Source organism: Pristiophorus japonicus, chromosome 9 (assembly GCF_044704955.1).
Source record: "Pristiophorus japonicus isolate sPriJap1 chromosome 9, sPriJap1.hap1, whole genome shotgun sequence".
Lineage (NCBI taxonomy): Eukaryota > Metazoa > Chordata > Chondrichthyes > Pristiophoridae > Pristiophorus > Pristiophorus japonicus.
In genome coordinates this window covers 136,134,226-136,149,533 of record NC_091985.1, presented here as the reverse complement: position 1 = coordinate 136,149,533, position 15,308 = coordinate 136,134,226, and positions in this window count along the sequence as shown.

Below are 15,308 nucleotides of genomic sequence, written 5' to 3'. Positions count from 1 at the left end.
TGCATTGTCCTCGGGGGGGATTTTAACTGCACCCTCGAGGCGAGGGACCGCTCCGGTGCCCCGCAGTGCATGACGGCGATGGAGAAGTTGAGGGACCTGGTCGGGTCCTTCGACTTGGTGGACGTCTGGCAAAATCTCCACCCCGACTCCAGCGCCTTTACTTGGGTGAGGCCTGGAGTAGGATGGTCCAGAGTCGACCGCCTTTACGTGTCTTGGGCGTACGTTTCCTGCATCCCGGCGGCCTCCATGCGGCCGGTGCCGTGTTCGGACCACACCTGGTGTGGGCGGAGCTCGCTTCGCTCCGCGCGAGGATGGGGTCCGCGTACTGGCACTTTAACAACCGGCTGCTGGAGGACGTGTGGTTCCAGGACTCATTCCGTCGATTCTGGTCCGACTGGAGAAGGAAGCAGGGGGGCTTCCCCTCCTTGAGGCTATGGTGGGACGTGGGCAAGGCTCACATCCGCGTCTTCTGTCAAGAGTACGCGAGGGGGTCGACCAAGAGGCGGGCGGCCAGGGTTGGGCGCCTAGAAAAAGAGGTGCTCGACCTGGAATCCCGTCTCGGTCAAGTCGTCCAGGACCCGGCCCTGCGGACGGTATACGAAGCGAAGAAGGCCGCGCTGAAGGACCTGCAGCTCGTCGGGTCCCGAGGCGCGTTTGTGAGGTCGCGGATCCGGTTCCTGAGGGATCTGGACCGCGGCACCCCCTTCTTCTACTCGCTGGAAAAAACGCAGAGTGTCCGTAAGCAGCTCTTGACGCTGCTGGCCGACGACGGCTCTCTCGTCTCGGATCCGGAGGGCGTCAACAACAGGGCCCGTGAATATTACGGGGCTCTGTTCTCTCCGGATCCGTCCAGTGAGGAAGCGCGTAGAGTTTTGTGGGAGGACCTGCCAAAGGTCAGCCCGGAGGGCGCCGAAAATTTGGAAGCTCCGCTAAGCCTGGCGGAGCTGACCGGTGCCCTCGACCGGCTCTCGAGGGGAAAATCCCCGGGGCTGGACGGGCTGACCGTGGAGTTCCACAGGGCGTTCTGGGACGTCCTGGGGAGCGACTACGCGCGGGTCCTGGGGGAAAGTCTGGCGACCGGGGAGATGCCCCTCTCTTGGTGCAGGGCAGTTATCGTCCTGCTGCCTAAGAAGGGCGATCTCCGCCTCCTTAAGAACTGGCGCCGGTCTCCCTCCTCAGCACGGACTACAAAATCTTCGCCAGGGCGATGTCTGCTCGTTTTGGTGCCGTGCTGGACCACATGATCCACCCCGACCAGTCCTGCACGGTCCCGGGCCGGACAATCCACGATAACATCCATCTGGTCCGGGACCTCATCCATTGTTCCCAGGAGGCTGGTCTGTCGGTCGCCTTCCTATCCCTCGACCAAGAGAAGGCGTTCGACAGGGTGGATCACGACTATCTGCTCGGAACTCTGCGCGCTTTCGGGTTCGGGACGCATTTCGTCGCCCGGATCCGACTTTTGTACGCCGCCGCGGAGTGTCTGATTAAGGTTAACAGGTCCTTGATGGCGCCCCTTCGCTTTAGGAGAGGGGTGCGCCAGGGATGCCCCATGTCCGGCCAGTTATATGCTGTTTGCGTGGAGCCTTTCCTGCGCCTCTTGCGGACGAGGTTGACGGGACTGGCTCTGCAAGGGCCGGGCGTGGAGGTCGTCCTCTCGGCTTACACCGATGACGTGCTCCTCGCGGTAGAGGATCCCACTGACCTGCGGAGGATGCGTGAGTGCCAAGAGATTTACTCGGCCGCATCCTCCGCCAGAATCAACTGGGAGAAATGTTCCGGACTCCTGGTGGGTCAGTGGCGGGTGGACTCCCTGCCGGAGGAGCTCAGGCCTTTTGCCATCTCCTCTATCTGGGAGTCTACCTTAGCCCAGACGAGGGAGCCTGGCCGGCGAACTGGCAGAAGCTGGAGCCAAGGTCGCCGCTCGCCTAGGGCGCTGGACAGGACTGCTCCGAGTGCTGTCCTACAGGGGTCGAGCGCTAGTCATAAACCAGCTGGTGGCCGCAATGTTGTGGTACCGGCTGGTCACTTTGACCCCTCCCCCTGCGTTTGTCGCCAAAATACAGAAGAAGCTGGTGGCCTTCTTCTGGAACAACAGGAAGCACTGGGTCTCTGCCGCGGTCTTGAGTCTCCCGCTTGAGGAGGGCGGTCAGTCATTGGTGTGCGTCAGCGCCCAGCTCGCGACTTTCCATCTTCAGACCCTGCAGAGATACCTTTACATCGAGCCCCCTCCTAGGTGGTGCGCTCTGGCGACGTATTTCTTCCGCCAGCAGCGCGACCTCAACTACGACACGCAGCTCCTGTTTGTGAACTTGGGGGGTGTCAGGACCTCCCTCCGGGAGCTGCCTGTCTTTTACAGGGACCTCATCAGGGTCTGGAACAAAGTCTCCACCAAGCGCAGCTCTCCGCCGGCTGGAGTGGCGGCTGTCCTGCAGGAGCCGCTGCTCGGGAATCCGTACCTCCACGACCGAGGTTTTATGTGGCGGTCGGAAGAGAGGGCTGTGGCTGGTGAGGTGACCAGGGTCAGGGACCTGCTCGATGGCGGAGGAGCGGGCTGGATGGCGCCAGGCACGCTGGCGCGGCGCCTACATTCAGCCGACGTCCGCCACGCGGCCGAATCCATCGAGTCGCTAAAAACAGCTTTGGGCCCTGACTCTGTTAGGTGCATCGAGGAGGCTCAAGCACGTGGGGAGATCCCGTCCGAACTGACCCCCGTCCGGACGGAATTCCTCATCGGCGCCAAACCCCGGAACCTCCCTCGGGGGCCGGCGCCTCACAACTTGAGCCGCCTCGGGGAAATCCCCTCCGTGCCTTTCAGTTCCGCGCGGAGGGGTTTCCTGTACGGGCTGCTCCTGCACACCCTCAACTTTGCCATCCTCGCCGGCCGTCCGGACACGCCATGGCGTACCATCCTGCCGTCCGGAGGAGGCGGGGGTCCCTGATGGAGGGCACTCTACGCAGGGGTCCTCCCACTATTCATCGGGGACTTGGCCTGGAGGGTGGTGCACGGAGCAGTGCCGTGCAATAAATTTTTAAGCCGGTTCACGGACTCCCAGGCCGCCTGCAATTTCTGCGGTCTGGAGGAGTCCATGTTCCATGTTTTTATTGAGTGCACAAGGTTGCAGCCCCTGTTCCATTATTTGAAGGGGCTGCTCCTGAAATTTTGGCTGCACTTCAGTCCCACTCTCCTGATCTTTGGGCACCCTGTGCGGAGGGGAGCGGGTAGGTCCGAAGGCCTCCTCGTAGGACTGCTCCTGGGCACGGCCAAGGGAGCCATCAGCCGGTCCAGGCAGCGGGCCGTCGAGGGGGTCGTTCAACCTGACTGCCTGCCTCTCTTCCGCTCTTACATCCGGTCCAGGGTGTCCTTGGAGATGGAGCACGTGGTGTCCACCGGTACGCTCGCGGCCTTCCGCGAGAGGTGGGCACCGGAGGGACTGGAGTGCATCATCACGCCCGGCAACCAAATTTTAATTTGATTTTACGTTTTAAAGTTTAATTTGTTTTAATTGCCGGTGCTTTTAGTGTCCCCCTCCCCTTTTATAGGGGGCACTGGAAAAAGGAAAATTTGATTTTAGTGCCCAAAAAAAAAAAACCAAAAAAAGGAAAAAAAGAGGGCCTTGTAAATGTCTGGTGTGTCATCCAGGGCGGGTGGCACCGATTAATGTTTTTGTCTTGCAGGTAAACTCCAAAAAGAGTTTCATGCACAAGGACCCCCAGGTCCCTCTGCACCGCAGCATGTTGTAATTTCTCCCCATTCAAATAATATTCCCTTTTACTGTTTTTTTTCTCCCAAGGTGGATGACCTCACATTTTCAGACATTGTATTCCATACCTCACATTTTCCGACATTTTATGTCGCACTTTATCAGTGAGGCTTTGAGGGTGTCCTTGTAACGTTTCCTCTGCCCACCTTTAGCTCGTTTGCCGTGGACGAGTTCTGAGTAGAGCGCTTGCTTTGGGAGTCTCGTGTCTGGCATGCGAACTACGTGGCCTGCCCAGTGGAGCTGATCAAGTGTGGTCAGTGCTTCAATGCTGGGGATGTTAGCCTGGACGAGGATGCTAATGTTTATGCGTCTGTCCTCCCAGGGGATTTGCAGGATGTTGCAGAGACATCGCTGGTGGTATTTCTCCAGCGACTTGAGGTGTCTACTGTACATGGTCCATGTCTCTGAGCCATACAGGAGGGCGGGTATTACTACGGCCCTGTAGACCATGAGCTTGGGGACAGTTTTGAGGGACTGGTCTTCAAACACTCTTTTCCTCAGGCGGCCGAAGGCTGCACTGGTGCATTGGAGGCGGTGTTGGATCTCATCATCGATGCCTGCTCTTGTTGTAACTAGTTGAATACCGATTCCCAGCTCCAAGGAACACATTATTTTAAAAATGCATACGGACAATATCAAGAAAAACAATCTTTCATAATTTCAAAAAAGACCAGAGGAGGTAGCTGCCCTGATTTCCTGGACAATATTTATCACTCAACCAACATCACTAAAAAAAGGTCATCATCATAGGCAGTCGTCGAAATCGAGGAAGACTTGCTTCCACTCTAAAAGTGAATTCTTAGGTGACTGAATAGTCATCAAGATCCACGGCGTGGCCATGGACAACGTGGACCACTTCCCTTATCTTGGGAGCCTCCTATCAACAAGAGCAGGCATTGACGACGAGATCCAACATCGCCTTCAGTGCCCCAGTGCAGCCTTCGGCTGCCTGAGGAAAAGAGTGTTTGAAGACCAGGCCCTCAAAATTGTCACCAAGCTATAGGGCTGTAGTAATACCCGCCCTCCTGTATGGCTCAGAAACATGGACCATGTACAGTAGACACCTCAAGTCGCTGGAGAAATACCACCAACGATGTCTCCGCAAGATCTTACAAATCCCCTGGGAGGACAGACACATCAACATTAGCGTCCTCGACCAGGCCAACATCCCCAGCTTTGAAGCACTGACCACACTTATTCAGCTCCGCTGGGCAGGCCACATAGTTCGCATGCCAGACACGAGACTCCCAAAGCAAGTGCTCTACTCGGAACTCCTTCACGGCAAATGAGCCAAAGGTGGGCAGCGGAAACGTTACAAGGACATCCTCAAAGCCTCCCTGATAAAGTGCAACATCCCCACTGACAGCTGGGAGTCCCTGGCCAAAGACCGCCCTAAGTGGAGGAAGTGCATCCGGGAGGGCGCTGAGCTCCTCGAGTCTCGGTGCTGAGAGCATGCAGAAATCAAGCGCAGGCAGCCGAAAGAACATGCGGCAAACCAGCCCCACCCACCCCTACCCTCAATGACTATCTGTACCACCTGTGACAGACTGTGGTTCTTGTATTGGACTATACAGTTACCTAAGAACTCATGTTAAGAGTTGAAGCAAGTCTTCCTCGATTCAGAGGGACTGCCTATGATGATGATGATGTCACAGGTGGGACAGACAGTCGTTGAGGGTAAGGGTATGTGGGACAGATTTGCTGCACGCTCCTTCTGCTGTCTGCGCTTATTTTCTGCATGCTCTCGGCGACGAGACCTCGATTTGCTCAGCGCCCTCCCGGATGCACTTCCTCCCCTCAGGACGGTCTTTGGCCAGGGACTCTCAGGTGTCGGTGGCGATGTTTCATTTGGCTTTGAGGGTGTCCTTGAAACGTTTCCTCTGCCAACCTTGGGCTCGCTTGCCGTGTAGGAGTTCTGAGTAGAGCGCTTGCTTTGGAAGTCTTGTGTCAGGCATGCGGACAATGTGGCCCGCCCAACGGAACTGGTCGAGTGTGGTCAGTGTTGGGGATGTTGGCCTGATCGAGGACGTTAACGTTGGTGCATCTGTCCTCCCAGGGGATTTGCAGGATCTTGCGGAGACATAGTTGGTGGTATTTCTCCATATCCAATCTCTATTATCCGATCAGTATTATCTGATCAGTATCACATTGCTGTTTGTGGGAGCTTGCTGTGCGCAAATTGGCTGCCGCGTTTCCTACATTACAACAGTGACTACACTTGAAAAGGTACTTCAATGGCTGTAAAGCGCTCTGGGACATCCTAAGGTCGTGAAAGTCGCTATATAAATGCAAGTCATTCTTTTATAATGTTTATATATTATTTGCCTCCACTGTCCTGTAGGTTTGTTTGGAGGTCATTGAGCAATACAGGTATCTGTCCCTCTTATTGTGTGTAGAGGACTGCAGGGTAGATCTTCAGCTATGGGTGCAGTTTTACTCCTGAATACTGGAAAAAAATGTTAAATCCACCAGAATTGGAACATGTTAATTGCATGCAATTTTCCACAGTCAGCTCATTATCATAATTGTCCAGATGCTGAGTTGTGTGTGCAAGTAGCCTAGTGGTGGGATGGAAAAATTATTGTGTTGGTAAAATTTAAAAGGCTGTGGACAATCAAAGGTGAGTGGTAGAATTGGAGGAGGCAAAAACCCTTGCAGCCTTAGAAAAAGCATTTCAGCTCACTAAGAGCCTTTGCTGTGGCTAAAGCGAGAGAAGGCAAGAAGTTACACGTAAAAATTAAGCAAAAGAAAACTGTAGGAACGAGTCGGCAGACAAGCACTGGAGCACCCAGCACCCAAACCCTGTTTAATGGCTGTGGAAGTGAAAGTGGTGCCTCATGTCATTCTCAATCCTACTCCCATTCTAAGCTCTCTGTCCCCAGTCTCCTACACTGTTCCAATGAAGCCCAACATAAGCTCGAAGAACAGGACCTCATCTTTTGATTAGGCACGTTCCAGCCTTCCAGCCTAAACATTACTTACTGCCACTCCGTAGCACCATGAAATGGCGGAAAATAGCGGCCGCCGCTTTTTCGCCAGTTGGTGGTGGGTCTCGCGGCGGCTAGCATTTTCCTTCCTTGCTTTGTGGTGCCGGAAACTGGCAGCACCCTGGGGGAAAAAATGGCGGTGTGGTGATGTCAATTGGCGTGCAACTCCAACTTAACATCGCCACTCCGAACTTCGAACCTAACGCTGAATTCAGCGCTGTGTCCAAACAGGCTGACAGTGACAATGTCAGCACCTCTTAAAGGGACACATACATCTACAGGTAAGTTTGGATTCAAGCTTTTGGACTGAGTTTTTTTGAATTTATTGAAGTAGTGGCTTGCTGCAATAGATGTTGAATGTTTTTTTAAGTGTGTAGGGAGTACTACTGGACGCTTGCAAGGCCTCAGATGGTAAGGTGAGGCGAGAAATTGGAGATGTGCCTCGTGATTGGTGATTGGTTGGTAGGTGAGTGATTGGGAGTAGGGACCAGCTTGAAGCAGTGTGTGACACTAGTGGTGCAGTTAGTTGGAGACGGCTTTTGAAGATGCATTTACTGACCTTGATCAGTGGTTGTACACCAGAGCTGGGGGCGATAACGAAAGTTTGGTCGCTAAATTTGGTGGACCAATTGCTCATGCACGGAACTCTGAGTCAGACCTCGGGAACTGCCGACTCTTAAAGGCACAGTAACTGAAGTATGCTGGGAGGATGGGTGTGGAGGCAAGTCAACAGTGAGCGCACTGCTTCTCGGCCACAGTCCTTGAGGCGCTCCTGGAGGCCGTGGAACGGTGCCAAGATGCCCTGCTGCCTGGAGGGGACGAAGGCCATGACCCAGAGTGTTCAGGAGGCTGTGGTGGAAGGTGGCACAGCACGTCCCTGCCCACGGACACGGTGCACAGGACCACGACTCAATGTCGGAAGAAATTCAATGACCCGACTAGATTCGTTAGGCTGAGTACCCGTTACATTATCCTTGCAATGCCTTTGTGTGAGCCTTACTGCTTCACACTGCCCACATCTTCTCTATATGTGCCAGACCTGCTCCTCGATGCTGTACACACCCTCAAAGCACTTTATAGCCTCCCCAGACATGCCCAGCCCATCCAAGTGTCTCTCACCTTCTAGCTCCCGACTCAGCCTGAGGACACCAACAAGACCTTTTAACTCTCCATATGCGGTCACGGGCCTTCAGCCTCAGACTAACTCGTCTTTCCTTGAGCCCAGAGCCCACCCTTTACACATCCACTGTGAACTGCCACGCAGTCTGAGATGCCGACATTCACACCTCGCGACACCAGTAGCGAGTCACTCACTACAGACACATGTTGAACACCAGTAGATACAGACCCACTGACAACTGATTATTTTGCCCATTGCAGGCCAAGCTCGCCCACAACAGGCGAGAGCAGGAGCGGACTGGAAGAGGGAAACCAGACCTCCAGGAACTCACCAACATTGAGGAGCGAGTGTCGGCCCTCGTGGGCCCAGCAGTCGGAGCGGTGGTGGCTGGAAAGGCAGAGCCCCCGCAGGACACTGATGGTTTGTCAAGTAGATGTCTGTTTTCTGTGACAGCCCTCACACTTCATCCCACATGCGTTACAACATGTATCTGCAAAATAATGATGCCCCTTCCTTCTTGCCTTCCTGTCCCCTCTCCAGTTGCTACCCACACTAGTGTTGCTTTGTGCTTACAGATGATGAATCAAATGTGCCACAGCCTGCCCATCAGCCAGCGACTTACACGGGGAGGGAGGATGAAGAGGATGTCGAGATGTCTATGGCGACCAACCGGGATCCGCGAGTGGCAACACCAGCTCGGTGGAGGACACCACCAACTTCCGAGGTTTTGTGGATGCTGACGCTCCTGGACCCAGTGATCTGCAGCAACGCACACTGCGAGGGGAAGCTCGTGGGTCACCGCTCCAGAAGGTAAGTCGACACAGGAGTCCTTCTCACAGTCAGGCAGATGAGGACCTTGAGTGGAGGCTCTGAACAGGGAGTCATCGCTGATGCACCGTGAGATGATGGGTGCAATGGGAACTGTGCCGCAGAGCATGGCTGCACTTGGTGTGAGTGTGGTGGAGGCTGCCTCCAGCATGGGCCGTGCCTCTCAGCAGTCCACTGAGACCATCCTTGCCTGTCAAGACCAGCAAATGGCTTCAACGAGCGACAGTGGGGTCCCAGAGGTTGACATGACACTGGTTGCTGGCATGCAATCTCAGACTGCAACGGTTCAAGTGCAGACTGCAGAGTTTCAGGCGCTCCCTGCGTTCCTTCAGTCTCAGAGTGATGCCCTGCAAGCTGTGTTTGCTGCTATCCTCACTGTCTTCCCCACAGTCGGACAGGGAACAGACAGTGCTGCAGCAGGTCAGCAATCTGTGGGGGCACATATTGTTCCTGATGCGTTGATGCCACCCTGAAGGAATGTCAGTGTGCCGCTGAAAATGGAAGGTGCTGTCCTTCCTCACGATGACAGCATTCTGGTTCCTGTCACTGCCAGTCTGCCTTTGCACTCGCACGGCCTGCACCCCAGCCATCCCACACTGCTCCTGCCCATCCTGAGGCGGTGCAGTCAGCAGCCGGGCCCTCCATGCCCACAGCTGATCGAGGGCATCCTCCTAGGCCATCTGTCCTGTGTTCCTCAGATACACAGCAGCCCTCAAGCAGCCTTGCTGCAGGCATTGAGGAATCAGAGAGGAGGATCAGTAGGTGAGGGAGGGAGGTAAGGCAGAGGGGTGGGAAAGGCCAATGGAAAACACATTAATTGAAGGTGTCTCCATGGGCCCAGTTTACATCATGGTGGATATATTAATCATATGTTGTATAATTTGAAGGGCCGGGTGCTCCATTTTGTTTTATTTGAGGGTGTGGGGTTTTTAGAATTGTTGGAGGGATGGATTTATTTTGTTGGAGGGATGTATTGCAAATAAAATGTAAGTTTGACCATTTCCTTCAGCCTCTGGTGTATGACTGTTTGAATTGTTATGACGTTGTGGCCTTATCATGCACATTGCGCGGTCATTATTAGCTGTATCCCTCAGCTCCCTCCATTTAAATGAAGTGCTCCCTTATGAGCTGCCGCCAAATAGCCGTGCCGCCGCCAACATTGGCACGCTGCCTCCTCCATGTCGTCGTCATGTGGCTGGACATTCGGGGCATCGGCAGGCTCCTGGTCCTCCTCCTCCTCCTCCTCCTCCTCCTCTTGAGGTGGGCCTGCGATCCTCACTGGCACGGCCTGGGCCCTCATGATGGCCAAGTTTTGCAGCATGCAGCACACCACAATGAATAGCGAGACCTGTTGAGGGGAGTATTAAAGGCTGCCTCCGGAGCATCGGAATCGCTGCTTCAGCACCCCTATTGTCTGCTCGATGATGTTGCGGGTGGTGGCATGGCTCTCATTGTAATGTTCCTCTAGCTGTGAGGTGGGGCTGTGGAGGGGGGTCATTAGCCAGGTGGCCAGGCCGTATCCCTTGTCCCTGAGCAACCAGCCTTGGCCTTGCTGTGGTGGCTGAACAGTCAAGGCACAGTGATCTCCCGCAGGATAAAGGCATCATGTGTGCTTCCAGGATAGCGAGCATTGACTGCAAGGATGCGCTGCGTGTGGTTGCACACCAGCTGCACATTTAGGGAGTGGTATCCCTCTCTGTTTCTGAAGACCTCTATATTCTGGAATGGTGCTCGCAAGGCCATGTGCATGCAGTCAATTGCTCCTTGCACCCGCTATCATGACAAACTCACATGCACGCTCATCCTGTTTCTCCCTGGTCATTGGGAAGGTAATGAAGTCCATTCTGCATGTGTAGAGAGCCTGTGTGATGTCGTGGATGCAGCAAATTGTGCGACTTTGCATTTGTCCCCTGATGCAGCCTGGAAGGAGCTGGAGGCAGAGAAGGTGAGTGCCACTGTGACCTTCACTGTGATAGGCAGCTGAATTCTTCCTGCATGAGATGGCATATCGCTGTAATGACTTCCTTTCAGAAGCACAGCCTTCTGACACACTGCTCCTCGGACAGGTCCAGGTATGAGCGATGTCCAGCGGCTCTCCTCATTCGGCTGCCGACGTGGCCAACAGCCCTTCTCTCTTCATGACGCCTTGTTAGAGCATGTAGAATGTGATGCTGGTGAACTAGTAATGCCCCCATTAAAGTTTTAGAAATGACTTTTTTGCAAGCTGAACTGTCATATCTGCCTGCCGCTGCAAACTGGGAGGCTCACGCACCGTGCTGTGTGTAAACATTGCACTGAATGTGACCTCCGAGGGAAGTGCTTCCTCATCCCTTTAAGTAGCCACCAGTTAATGACTCTGCAAGCCTGTAGCGACTGTTTTTCCAGATGTTGTTCTTGGTAGGTGTTAAATGAGGCGGCCGCACCTAATTTTCCAACCGGGGCGCAAGTGTGGGCTTTGCACCAGGAATACGTTAGGATCGCACTGATCATCAGCAGCCAGGCGCTACTGGTTTGCGCCTCCGGTGAGCCTCTAATGAATTTTTGTTCGGGGCGCTTAATGGTGCGCTCCCGGTTGGTAACGTCTTGAACACACCCTCTGACCGCTAACTGAGGCGTTAGACAATCGAAAATCCAGATCAGAGCCACTACACCCATTTTCCCAGACAGCTGGTGGAGGTAATAGTTCTGCTGTTCACATTTATACCACCTCTAGACCCATATTTTGTTTCTTTATTGTTTCTTTAATGTTGCATTACCACCCCCTGTGTCTTGCCCCATCATCCCTTTTGTCATTTAATCTCTCCAGCCCTCCACACTATCGCAGACCTTCCCTGGCTCTGGACATAAACTGTTAAACCTGTAATTTCACCCAGTTCTGCTGAAAGGTCACCGACCTGAAACGTTAACTCTGTTTCTCCCACCACAGATGCTGCCCGACCTGCTGAGTGTTTTCAACAGCAACAGTTTGCATTTATATAGCATTATGTTTTCCATTTTGATATGAGATTTCCAGCATCTGCAGTTTTTTGTTTTTGTGATTGTGAGGTGGATGGCCCAATGTGCCACTCCAGGGCAGCATCTCCTTAGGCTAGCTTTACAGTATGGCTGGAAGGACGATGAGGTAGATGTGAAGCTGCTGCTTGACCAATGCTGTCACTGGCACTGCCAGCCAATGCTGCCTGTTAGCTATAGGTGAACTTGCTGCAGTTGGCACAGCTCTGCTGACGTGCAGCTTGAGAAGATGGTCCGATTGCTGCAGGTCGGTGTGCCAAGGATTGTTGGTAGCATTTTCCCGATTGCCTTTAATCAGGCTGTTGATCACCTTATTTTTGCCTTTATTACATGTTGGAGCTTAAGAGTAAGGAAGACTTGCTCCAATTATATAGGGCGTTGTTGAGACTGCAACTGAAGTAGTGTGTGAAGTTTTAGTCTCCTTACCTAAGGAAGGATATTCTTGCCTGAGATGGGGTGCAACAAAGGTTCACTCGATTGATCCCTGGGATGAGAGGGTTGTACTATGAGGTGAAATTAAGTAGAATGTGCCCATACTCTCTCAAGTTAAGAAGAATGAGAGGCGATCTCATTCAAATGCTGAGAGGCTGTTTACCCTGACTACCCTAGTCTCAGGATAAGGAGTCAGCCATTTAGGACTGAGATGAGGAGAAATGTCATATATACCAATGAGTATATTCAAGGCTGAGAGCGATAGATTTTTGGGCACTAAGGGAATAAGGGATATGGGGCTAGGATGGGAAAACAGAATTGATGTAAGAGTTCTGACATGATCTTATTGAATAGCGGAGCAGGCTCAAGGGCTCATATTTCTTATGTTGCAGCAATCCTTCTTTGACGCAGTACCACGTAAAGCATGGTGGTCTGGAGTTTGCTATGGGGGTGCAACCCAGAAGTTAGATCCAAAAATGTGGCCAATGTCGCTTCCATTTTACGATATCAAGTTACCCAAGAAGCCTCCCAATCTCACTAGAATACATCCGAAATTTAAATGAACAAACATCAGGAGAAATCAATGTAAACATTCAGAGCCCAAGGAAAGCACCAAACACAGACTGCATATTTCTTCTTTAAAAATGAAAATTTAAGTTTCAATTCATTTAACCAACACTCATGCACATCAGGCACAGCAAGTATAAAAACCTGCCATCAGGGAAGATTTCCAATTTTGAAGTGATTTATACTTATGCCATAAAATGCATTAAAAGAAACAGAAAATATTGAGTAGGTCTCAGTAAGGATATATAAAAAAAATGTTTTAAAATTGCAATCAAACACCTGAAGAATGACTTCCTTTCCTGCTGCTCCTGAAAATCTGGTTGCAATGTGAAGAGACCGTCTACCAGGGACAATAGGAGAATAATCGTATTTGAGAGTGGGGGGGGCATGACTAGCATTGTGGATGGAGAGTCGTTCATGGACGGGTTTTATGTACTATCAGTTTTTATGTACTGTTACCATATTATTAAATATGTCATCATCATCATAGGCAGTCCCTCGGAATCAAGGAAGACTTGCTTCCACTCCTGAAGTGAGTCCTTAGGTAGCTGTACAGTCCAATACGAGAGCCACAGACTCTGTCACAGGTGGGACAGATAGTCATTAAGGGAAGGGATGGGTGGGACTGGTTTGCCGCATGCTCTTTCCGCTGTCTGTGCTTGTTTTCTGCATGCTCTCGACGTTGAGACTCGAAGTGCTCAGCGCCCTCTCGGATGCACTTCCTCCACTTAGGGCGGTCTTGGGCCAGAGACTCCCAGGTGTCAGTGGGGATGTTGCACTTTATCAGGGAGGCTTTGAGGATGTCCTTGTAGTGTTTCCGCTGCCCACCTTTGGCTCGTTTGCCGTGAAGGAGCTCCGAGTAGAGCACTTGCTTTGGGAGTCTCGTGTCAGGCATGCGGACTATGTGGCCTGCCCAGCGGAACTGATCGAGTGTGGTTAATGCTTCAATGCTGTGGATGCTAGCCTGAATGAGGATGCTGATGTTGGGGGATTTGTAGGACCTTGCGGAGACACCATTGGTGATAGTTCTCCAGCGACTTGAGTTGTCTACTGTACATGGTCCATGTTTCTGAGCCATTCAGGAGGGCAGTTATTACTACAGCCCTGTAGACCATGAGCTTGGTGGCAGTTTTGAGGGCCTGGTCTTAAAACACTCTTTTCCTCAGGCGGCCGAAGGCTGCACTGGCGCACTGGAGGCGGTATTGGATCTCTTCGTCGATACCTGCTCTTGTTGATCGGAGGCTCCTGCGATATGGGAAGGGGTACATGGTGTCCAGGGCTGCACTGTGGATCTTGATGACTGGGGGGGCAGTGCTGTGTGGTGAGGACAGGCTGGTGGAGGACCTTTGTCTTACGGATGTTTAGCGTAAGGCCCATGCTTTCATACGCCTCAGTAAATACGTCGACTATGTCCTGGAGTGCAGCCTCTGTATGTGCACAGACGCAGGTGTTGTCCGTGTGCTGTAGCTCGACGACAGAGGTTGGGGTGGTCTTGGATCTGGCCTGGAGATGGCGAAGGTTCAACAGGTTCCCACTGGTTCTGTAGTTTAGTTCCACTCCAGCGGGGAGCTTGTTGACTGTGAGGTGGAGCATGGTGGCGAGAAAGATTGAGAAGAGGTTTGGGGCGATGGCGCAGCCCTGTTTGACCCCGGTCTGGATGTGGATTGGATCTGTGATCGATCCGTTGGTAAGGATCCCGACCTGCATGTCTTCATGGAGCAGGCGGAGGACGGTGACAAATTTTTGCGGGAAACCAAAACGGAGGAGGACCCTCTATAGATTCTCGCAGTTGACAGTGTCAAAGGCCTTTGTAAGTCGAAGAAGACCATGTATAAGGGCTGGTGCTGTTCCCTGCATTTTTCCTGTAGCTGTCGCGCTGCAAAGATCATATCCGTTGTGCCCCATAGGGGGCGAAATCTGCACTGTGACTCCGGGAGGAGCTCCTCGGCCACGGGAAGAAGACGGTTGAGGAGGACTCTAGCAATGACTTTCCCAGTGGCTGATAGCAGGGAGATTCCTCTGTAGTTGCCGCAGTCAGACTTGTCCCCTTTTTTAAAGATGGTCACGATTACTGGATCTCTGAGATCCCCCGGCATGCTCTCCTCCCTCCAGATGAGAGAGATGAGGTCATGTATTCATGCCAGCTGTGCCTCTCCGCCATACTTCAAAGCCTCAGCAGGGATTCCATCCGCACCTGTAGCCTTGTTGTTTTTAAACTGTCTTGTGGCTTTTTCTACTTCGTACAGTATTCGGGTCTCACTGACGTGGTGGTGAGTAGTATGCTGCGGGATGGAGTCGAGAACACTCGAGTCAAAGGCAGAATCTCGATTGAGGAGATCTTCGAAGTGCTCATTCCAGCGGGCCCTGACTGCCTCGGTGTCCTTGCTGAATGTTTTCCCGTTCTTGGCCAGCAGTGGGGTGGGGCCTTGGGTGTTTGGCCCATAGGTGGATGAAGAATCCTCGCACATCATGGATGTCGGCCGGCTGCTGTATCTGCTGTGCTTTCTCCATCCACCACCTGTTCTTTAGGTCCCGGTATTTTTGTTGGACCTCAGCCTTGAGCTGTCTGTAATGCTGCTTTGCTGCTCCCACGTTGGG